Source organism: Mus musculus, chromosome 5, assembly GCF_000001635.26.
Source record: "Mus musculus strain C57BL/6J chromosome 5, GRCm38.p6 C57BL/6J".
NCBI lineage: Eukaryota > Metazoa > Chordata > Mammalia > Rodentia > Muridae > Mus > Mus musculus.
Genome location: NC_000071.6, coordinates 52,963,046 through 52,971,625, shown reverse-complemented (window position 1 = coordinate 52,971,625; position 8,580 = coordinate 52,963,046).

Below are 8,580 nucleotides of genomic sequence, written 5' to 3'. Positions count from 1 at the left end.
AGTTAGTTCCTGTCCTGACTTCCTTTGATGGTGAACTTACAGGCTGAATAAACCCTTCCCTTCCCAACTTGCTTCTTGGTCCTGATGTTTTGTGTGGGAATAGAAACCCTGACTAAGACACAGACTAAGTCTTGTTCTTCCACCACCGATATGTCTATACTAAGTGCATGCCTGGTGCCTCCTAAGGACAGAAGAGGGCATCAAATCCGCTGGACCTGAAGTTACATGGTTGTGAGTCAACATTCAGGGGCTGGGAATAGAATCCAGGTCTCTGAAAGAGCAGCCAGTGCTCTTAACCACTTAGGCATATCTCCAGCTCTAGTGTTTTAATTAAAAATGCACACACACACACACACACACACACACACACACCACACATTTATGTTTTCAGAGGAGGCAGAGATAGGAAGATCATTGCAAGCTTGAGACCATTCTGGTTTGTGTAACAATTCATCCAGGGCTACATACTAAGACCCTGTCTCAATAAGTAAATAAATAAATGAATAAATATCTGTAGTACACAGAACAAAACAAATTAACAACATGCTCACTCAGGTTGGTGGTTTGTTATACTTCCTGCATGTTTCCTGATTGTTCAAATAGTTCATAAAACTTTCGAGTAAAAATAAATTTTGACTAAGAATACCACTCAGGTAGAATGCCTAACAATTAAATTAATTGCGTTGGCATTAAAATTAAATTTAAAGTTCAGTTCCTGGTAGTTCTAGACACCTGTCATGTGCTCAGGAGTTGTGTGTGGCAAGAGGCTGCATACCAGACTGTGAGATGTCTTCCACCACTAAGCAAAGCTCTCCAGACAGTCACAGAGCCTCAGAGTAAACTAGTTCTCTCTCTGGAGCTTGAAGCAGAAACCAGAGACAAACACTGTCTCCTAGCTTGTTCAAATAGCTTGCTTTCTTCCTCCCTCTTTCTTCCTTCCTTCCTTTCTTCCTTCCTTCCTTCCTTTCCTTCTTTCCTTCCTTCCTTTCCTTCTTTCCTTCCTTCCTTTCCTTCTTTCTTTCTTTCTTTCTTTCTTTCTTTCTTTCTTTCTTTCTTTCTTTCCTTCTTTCTTTCCTTTCCTTTCCTTTCCTTTCCTTCCCTTCCCTTCCCTTCCCTTCCCTTCCCTTCCCTTCCCTTCCCTTCCCTCCCCTCCCCTCCCCTCCCCTTCCCTTCCCTTCTTCCCTATCCTTCCTTCCTTCCTTCCTTCCTTTCAGGGATAGGGGTGGGGAGAGGTGTAGTTGTTTGTTTGTTTTAAGATATAGTTTTTCTGTGTAGCCTTGGCTGTCCTAGAACTCACTATGTAGACCAGGCTGGCCTTGAATTCACAGAGATATGCCTGCCTCTACTTCTGTCCCACCCACCCCCACCCTCACCCCAGTACTGGTATTAAAGGCCTGGAACTTGCTGTGTAGACCAACTGGCCTCAAACTCACAGAGATCGACCTGGCTCTGCCTCTTGAGTGCTGGGATGAAAGTGGTGGGCCATGATGCCCAGCTACAGATAGCTTTCTTACACAGCTACCTCAAGCCCACCTGCCTAGAGATGGCACCACCCACAGTGAGCTGGTCCCTCCAATATCAATTAGCAATCAAAAAAACACATTATGGACAAGTTCACAGGCCAATCTGATGGAGACAGTTCTTTAAGGGGAGAGGGGTCCCTCTTCCCAGGTGTGTCAAGTTGACAACCAAGGTGAGCCATCACATTTTGTTTTCTGTTTTCTTCCTTTTGGCTTTGCTTGGTTAGTTTGAGGGTTGGTCCAGGACTTGATGCTAACCTCCACCATTGAGCTGTACCCCGTGAACCCTTACTTCTCAGCTTTTCAATCAGCAAATGGGCACTAATGTCAGTACCACGTACATGCAGATCAGATGTGCAGTAAGCAAGGAGCACAGCTGTAAGAGCCTTAGGTCCAGTTGATTGAGATTTCTCCAAATCATTCCAAGTGACCCTGGAACTGACAGGGACCACTTTGTGAGGTGGTTTGAATGAGAAAGGCCCTAGAGGCTCATATACTTAGTCCTCAGTTGGGAGAACTATTTGGGAAAGATTAGGAGTTATGGCCTCAGTGGAGAAGATGTGTCACTGGCAGTGGGCTTTGAGGTTGCAGAAGCCCACACCGCCTCTTGACCTGCAACTTGGGGTTCAGACGTGAGTTCTCAGCTTCTGCGCCTGCACCATGCCTGCTCACCACAACATTCCCCACCATGATGGTCATAGATTAACCCTGTGAAACTGTAAATAAGCCCCCAATTAAATGCTTGCTGCGGTCTCGATGTCTCTTTACAGTAACTAGGACAGTAACTAAGACAAGTTGTAACAATGATAAGCTTGCTCCAACTACTGCACATTAGATTTCCCAACTATTCTAACTCTACACGACACCTCCCAACATATAAATCTGGGGAAATTTACATGAAGAGAGACATTTCCTCGATTTTCTCATTTGCTAAAGTGCTGTGAAGAGTTATCTGAAAAGCCAGTAATTCACCAGCAATTCTAGCAGCAACGGCAAAAACCCATTATGGAAGCTTCTAGAAGGTTAGAAAAGTAAGCATTGGCTTCAGGAAGTGAGAGACTTGAGACTTCAGCCTCAGACCACAGAGTTACTGCAAGCCATTACATTCTTTCCATTTGGACGTTAATTGGCTTTCTCTATGGTACAAATCTCCCTGAATCTCCTCTAACTGTCAAATCAAGGGCAAGCCATGAGACATACCAGAGCTAAAGTAAGCTTTATATAGTCAGTTCATCAGCACCATTGGGTCAGCACATAGAAGACACTTTGGGCTACAGAAGGCTTTGTGGATGTAAACCCCAGTTATTGACTCCCAAGTAGCTAGTTAATATCAAAGCTATACTATATAATCCCATGACTGGATAAGATACCATTCATTCATTCATTCATTCATTCATTCAAATGGTTATATTTGGGCACCTACTAGGTATGAGGCATTGCCCAGGAGATAAAGTAATATGGACTTGACATGGTTCCTGTCTTGTTGAGGATCACAGGGAATAGTTGTCATCCTGGCCTAAGGTACATGGCAATTTACAGGTGATTTCTACAGTACCAAACACAGTAGCAAAGGAGACAGAGCCAGGAGGAGCACTACAAGTTTGAAGTCAGCCTGGATTATATAGCAAGACTTGGTCCCAAACAGCAGCAGCAGCAACAACAACAACAACAGCAGCAGCAGCAGCAACAACAACAACAACACAACAACAGCAGCAACAACAATAGCAGCAGCAACAACAATAGCAGCAGCAGCAGCAGCAAAGCTAGCAGAATGCTTTAGTTAGGCAGACTGTTGAGAGTGAATCTGGCGCCTCTGTAATAGGTGAACCTAATTTTTTTTTTCCAAAGCCTGCAAGTCACTACAAGTCTCAGTAAGGAAAATATCACCCTGCCCTGCCAACCTTCCATCCATACCCAAATGCCCCTAATCTTCCTGAAATTGATAGATGCCATACTAAAGGCTTTCTAGGAAGACCCTAGAACTGACAGAGGGATCCAGCAAGGAGAAATGAGGCCTCCTTTACTGGTTTCTCACAGAGGAAAGCCACAGGAAGTACCGTGAATGCCTCTGAGGGTGGGCACTTTGTTGAACATCTCCTTGGGCCCAGACACCATTCATGCATCCAATAATAATGAGAATGGACAGCCTCACCCCATCACCACTGATAAAAACAAGGTATGAGGACAAGGTCCCTCACCCCAAACATGACAAACTAAAGAGCAGACCTCAGAGCCCCTTGGTGCTCTAACCTGCTGCTCTACCATACAGGCAAGGAGACACTTAGGTCCTGCCCGGTGTCTCTGAATCAACACACTCTCACCTTTCAGCATGAAGTCAAGGGCAAGTCCAGTGAGGCAGCTAGGCTACTGGTAATTAAGGAATTAATAATTAAGGAACTGGGAGCCAAAATGAGCATTGTTTCTTGTGTCTCTTTTTATTACTTTCGAGTTTTGTTCTCTTGATAAGGTAATAGGAAAATGAAAAGATCTAGGAGGCGCTGGACCCTCTCAATGCCCAGGAAACAGAAGCATCTTCCATCATTGTGTTTGGAAGATAGATTAGGCATTAAATTATGGAGCTCATCTGTTCAGATATCAGGAATAATGTCGACTTTGATAGAGCGTCACCCACTATAGAGATTGGTTTCAAAATTACCTGATCTGACTCAATGAATAATTTAACAATTGATTTTCTGACAGAGATACTGAAGAATGGAAGGCTCGACCTCCATCCTTTGGAGGATAAAATGATAATCTTTGGAGGAAACATTTTCTTCTCCTGGAGGCCTATACCTCACCTTGGTCTGGAAGGGTCTGTTTTGATGGAGAAACTCCATTTGTCCCCATTAGTTCCTGATGGATCCAATAGCCATAGCTTACAGGTAAATGTTATTTGTTTATTTGTTCTGACGTGCAGATACACATCCAAGTCTCTGCCCAGGGTACCAAGGTCAAGGATGACACACACTTGGTCCAGAACTGGGATTCAGAAGTCAGCAGTGCATGGTCACCACCCTAGGTTAACTTAAGCTGTGATGGTAAGGCAGCAGATACAGCCTGAGAGACAGCTGGAGGACACCTTCTTCATACAGGGGTGCTGTGGACACGACTCAGCAAAGGGATATGTCTCAGCTCAGTGAGTACAAGATCCAGGAGGAAAGAAACCACCTGGTACCTTTAGGGATCCAGGTTGTGGGGCCCAGCCTATCAGAAACCATAGAGGAGCACCCGGATTTCTGTATCTCAAGATGGGAACTGTGAGGTCAACAGCCACAGACACTGACCATTCAGAGATGAGCTGTACGACTGGTGAGGAGGACGTGGCCGGAGGCATGAGTATCAGGAAATGTAAGCGAACCGGAAGGCTGGGAGCCCCAGTCCATGTGTCTGGTGGCAGCCTCCTTACTTCAAATACATCGATGAATATCCCACGAGCAAGATAGAAATGAGACCTCTTCCTCCACAGTCCACAGAAGTGGGAATATAAGCACGGCTCAGGAGCTGCCTAACGGCCCAGAGCAGTCACTAAAGTCCAAGGAAGTCCATTACACTACAAGTGTGGGAGAAAACCAGAGAAAGCTCTAGGAGAATCCTAGGCAGAATAAAAATTCCTGAAGTCAAGAGGTCCTTACAGAGGTAAACATCAGATTGCCTGGTCAGCCCCACACAAGACACAGTGAGGAAAGCCTGCCTGGCCTTCTGCTTTTTGTTTTGTTTTAAAAGGCAGGGTTTCTCTGGCTGTCCTGGAACTCTATAGACTGGGCTGGCCTCAAATTCACAGAGATTCACCTGATCTGCTTTACCTGGCCTTCTGTAGGCTGAGAGACTAGACACAGCAAGAAGCTCTGGAGGCCATACAAACAAACAGGGGTCTTTTGGCTGGGGACCAGCTTAGGCACATCTCTGCTTTCCATGGCTCTATCTTCTTTCTCCTCATATTCCTGCCAGCAATTGATGTACAGGCCACCATGTGAACTCAACAGTGTCCTCCACAGCGTCCCATAGAAGCGTAGGCAAAGGGCCTCTAGCTATTTTTCCTGTGTTGTCTTCTTAATGACCCTGAGAGGCATTGTTACCCACTATAAAGTGAGAAAAGAGACAACATGTCAACACTATACCGCCCCTCCTCTGACAAGTGTCAGCTCTAAGTCAAGAACCTAGACAGGACAGAAACAACAAAGAACTAAGGGATAAGAAGTTAGGCAAGGCTGAAGAAATGGCTCAGTGTTTAAGAGCACTGAATCTTCTTCCTGGGGTCTTGAGTTCAATTCCCAGCAACCACATGGTGGCTCACAACTATCTGTAATGGGATCCGATGCCTTCTTCTTGTGTGTCTGAAGAGAACTACAGTGTACTCATATACATAAAATAAATAAATTAGAAGAAGAAGAAGAAGAGGAGGAGGAGGAGGAGGAGGAGGAGGAGGAGGAGGAAATTGTTGTTGGACGCCCTGGCACATGCTTACCACCCCACGCTTAGGAAGGTGGGGCAGAAGAATCCCGAGTTCAAGGCTAGACTACATGGCAGGATTCAAAAAGAAAGGAGTAAAAAAGAAAGGAGGGGAGGGATCCATCCCATAACCAGCCACCAAATGCAGACAATATTGCATACACCAGTAAGATTTTGCTGAAAGGACCCTGATATAGCTGTCTCTTGTGAGGCTATGCCAGTGCCTGGCAAACACAGAAGTATCCACTGACTGAAATGCTCACAGTCAGCATGGAACACAGGGCCCCTAAAGGAGGAGCTAGAGAAAGTTCCTAAGGAGCTGAAGGGGTCTGCAACCCTATAGGTAGAACAACAATATGAACTAACCAGTACCCCCAGAGCTCATGTCTCTAGCTACATATGTAGCAGAAGATGGCCTAGTCGGCCATCATTGGGAAGAGAGGCCCCTTGGTCTTGCAAACTTTATATGCCCCAGTACAGGGGAATGCCAGGGCCAAGAAGTGGAGTGGGTGGGTAGGGGAGCAGAGCTGGGGGAGGGTATGGGGGACTTTCGGGATAGCATTTGAAATGTAAATGAAGAAAATATCTAATAAAAAATTGAAAAAAATAAATTAGCCAGGCAGTGGTGGCACATGCCTGTAATCCCAGCTCTTGGGAGGCAGAGACAGGCAGATTTCTGAGTTCAAGGCCAGCCTGGTCTACAGAGTGAGTTCCAGGACAGCCAGGACTGCACAGAGAAACCCTGTCTTGAAAAACAAAACAAAACAAAAACAAAAACAAAAAAACAAAAAACAAAAAACAAAAAAAAGAAGGAAGGAGGGGAACACAAGGCCAATGGACATATCTGGTTCTTAAACAATGGAAAGAGCAGTCATGGGTGAGCGACTGGCATGAGAGAAAAGGACAGGCGACAGCTGAGCAGCGGGACCCACCTAGAAGGGACTCCGCGCCTGTCAGAGCTGGTAGCGCCTTCCCCATTCACTTTCAGACTGGCTCCTTTGCTCGTAAACAACCGTCAGCCAAGGAGTCCTGTCTGTGTAGAGATTTAGGGTTCAAAAACTGATAACTAGGCAAGTTCTGGCCTCGTCTTCTGTGGCACCATAAACTGTAAGATTTGTAAATCTTGTAATAACCATAAAATAGTTTTTTTACAAAAAGACCATTTTGCGGTTAAATATATTTCCATGTATCCACTAGATGGGTGCAGTGGAGCCATTAAGGAGGTGATGTTGAAGACTTATGACTGGCTGTGACAACACTAGTCAGAGGAAGTGTATTTGTGGCCATTATCAATGACAGTCGACTTGGGGAACAGGATTCTAGATGTTTTTCTCCTTTTTATACTTACACTTCCAAAACTTCCCTTCAGCGAGCACTCCCAGCTGGTGGTGGTCCATTTTTATTCTGTGTGTGTCTGAGGCACACACACCACAGTGCTCCTGTGCAGGTCTGCTCACACACCACAGTGCTCCTGTGCAGGTCTGCTCACAGACTCTCACTTTCCAGCCCTTTCAGGGCAGGAATTCTTTGCTGTTTTTCTACCCTGGACACTAGGCTAGCTGTCCCCTCAGTCTTGTGGGGCTTCTCCCATCTGCACAGTCTGTCTCCTGTCTCCCTGTAGAAGCACCAGGGTTATAGAGGCTCATGCTCTGCCTTTTACCAAGTCTGAAAGTTCCAACTCCACTAAGGCAGATTTTATTCCTTTAAGTCATCTCTCCAGAGCTACTTCTGTTTTGAGACAATGTCTCCTGCAGCCAGGCTGACCTCGAACTTGATTTGTAACTGAGGGTGACCTTGATTTCCTAATCCTCTTGTCTCTACCTCCCAAGTTCTGGGTTTACAGATGTGTGCCATCTCCTCTAACAAAATCCAATCTCTCCAACACTGTTACCATGGCAGTAACATTTCCACAGGAGTTTGATAGGTGTCTTAGTCAGGGTTTCTATTCCTGCACAAAACACCATGACTGAGAAGCAAGTTGGGGAGGAAAGGGTTTATTCAGCTTACACTTCCACATTGCCGTTCATCACCAAAGGAAGTCAGGACTGGATCTCTCACATGGCAGGAACCTGGAAGCAGGAGCTGATGCAGAGGCCATGGAGGGTGCTGCCTACTGGCTTGCTTCTCCTGACTTGCTCAGCTTGCTTTCTTATAGAACCCAAGACTACTAGACCGGGGATGGCATCACCCACAATAGGCCTTCCCGGAGTAACCACTAATTGAGAAAAAGCCTTACAGCTGGATCTCATGGAGGATTCTCAGGGAGGCTCCTTTCTCTGTGATAACTCCAGCCAGCTTGTGTCAAGTTGACACAAAACCAGCTGGTATAGGAGGGAACCAGTATCCAGAACATTGCAGCTTTCTCTTTGCCTTGGTGTTTTCTAAACTCAGAGCTTAGGACAGGGCAGAGGGCACATGAAAAGGCCCCAGTGAAGGATCTCTGAATTTGCTAGTTTCCCAAGAATCTCCAAAGTTCTGGCTCAACATCACCTCAACATGGCCTCCTCCCATGACCCCTACAGAATTGGTCCTTAGTTGTTCCCCTGGACACCGACCCATCATTTCTCAGAGCTCTTCCACAGGCCTCTGTGGAGTTCTTAACAGCTCTTGC